Source organism: Cryptotermes secundus, unplaced genomic scaffold (genome assembly GCF_002891405.2).
Source record: "Cryptotermes secundus unplaced genomic scaffold, Csec_1.0 scaffold142, whole genome shotgun sequence".
In the NCBI taxonomy this organism is placed as follows: domain Eukaryota; kingdom Metazoa; phylum Arthropoda; class Insecta; order Blattodea; family Kalotermitidae; genus Cryptotermes; species Cryptotermes secundus.
In genome coordinates this window covers 1,220,895-1,222,933 of record NW_019743148.1, presented here as the reverse complement: position 1 = coordinate 1,222,933, position 2,039 = coordinate 1,220,895, and positions in this window count along the sequence as shown.

Below are 2,039 nucleotides of genomic sequence, written 5' to 3'. Positions count from 1 at the left end.
ATTATTATTATTATTATTATTATTATTATTATTATTATTATTATGGGACGTTACGCCGTATAGCCTGACAAAAGTCTTCCGAAGTTTCGGAAGAACGTGCTGTCTCTATGTTCGGTGTAGAAGCCAAGCAAGCACCGACCCGCAAGATGGAGGTAGCGAGCTCCTGTGATCTGTACGGAACCTTCAGTCGCCTCAACTTTTCCAGATCTGTCGGTACAACAATAGGCTACGGGCTGGACGGCCGAGAAACTGGGGTTCGAGTCCAGGCAATAGGAACGATTTTTCTCTTCTCCACAGAGTCCATCTCTGGTGTCCACTCAACCTCTTTTATTCGACTGGGTACCAGGGGTAAAGAGGCCGTGGCATGAAGCTGATCGCTCACCTCTATAGTCAAGAAGTTAAGAATGGTGGAGTCATACTTCGACACCCATACGTGTTCATGGCGTGGAGCTTAATTAATGCAGCAAAGGGACTTCACCGCAATTTAGTCTCGCTAGTGATATCCTCCGGTTTTCAGCTTTAAACAAATCGATGGCTGAGAATACCGACATGTTACGAAAAGACGCACCGTTTCAATATAAGCACTGTTAATGTCACATTTTACCGTTACGTTATCTGAGTGCAAACCAGTCTCCAGTTTCGGACGCAACCGTCGACCCCGTTTAGTAACGCCGGCACTGCGCGCCATCACAGGAAGAGCGAAGAACTCTTAACATATAATGGCGTTTGAACGTAGTATGCGAGAGTCGCTTTATGGCGGTTAAGGCTGGTGGGGGGGCAAGAGGGGAAGAAAAATTTAGACCATCTGGCCCTGATTCCACCAATGGGAGTTCAAGTTACTATGCGTTGTTGCCTCATGACACCTGCCAGTGTTGAATCGTGAATTGTTTACACAGTGCTCATAAAAGCAAGCGAGTATGTCACAACATCGCAAAAGCAATAACGAATCTTATTGTTGCCTGATGGCTTTGTCTTCTCTTCGCCGCTATATTCCACGGGAATAACAGTCTCGCAGAAAATAAGCGCAATCTTTTATTCCGCTGCAAGTCAAACACATAACGGTCATGTGTAAATATGGATTCACATCAACCCTACGTGATCAAAAGCAGAAGTTATCAATATCCCAAAGACTGGCCCTTGCTACGTACATGCACAGATTCCAGACACTCCGTAGACTAAAGCAGGGGGCCAGCGGGTCGAATGCGGCCCTGTGCAGGTTTTTGGCGGCCCCCAATCAGCTAGACGTACCAAGTGACCTTGAGGCCCGGTTTTTGTTTTGCCCATGGCGGACCACGGTTCTTCCGTCTCGTAAGATTGCACACGGGGTCGCGTACCGGACTCATACCCAAACACTGACTGATTCAGATTTTTCCCTTAGTAGCTTACTGTCTCGTTAGTTCAGCAAATACGATGGGGTACCCAAAAGAAACCGAACTTATTTTTTTTAACTTATTTATTCAAATTTTAATCACAAACCTTCAATCCCCTTCAAAGTACTCTCCACTTACACTAATACACTTGTCTAGTCTTTTATTCCATTTTTCAAAACATTGTCTAAATTCATCTTTTCAGATGCTTGACAGCGCCTCCGTCGTTTTTTCCTTCACCTCAGCAACATCAGCAAAACGCTGAAAAGAAGTTTTGATCATTTCGGGATTCTTCTTTCAAAGCACAGCATGCTTCAACGCGACCTTGTTTTTGTTCAGCAGTCAGCAGTCGTGGCACGAATTTCGCAGCCACCCTTTTCATTCCCAAATCTTCTGTCAAAATTCGTTGAACTGAGCTCCAAGTCACTCCCGACAGCTCCACAATTTCTTCAATGGTCCGTCGTCGATCTTCCTTGATGATTTCACGAATTTTTTCAACATTTTCATGTGTTCGGGCCGTGGAAGGACGACCAGAACGAGGTTTGTCATCAATTGACATTTCACCATTTTTGAAACGGGAAAACCACTCAAACACTTGAGTTTTCCCCATAGCATCGTCCTTGTACGCCGTTTTTAACATTTCAAGAGTTTCTGTTCCACTTTTCCCGAGCA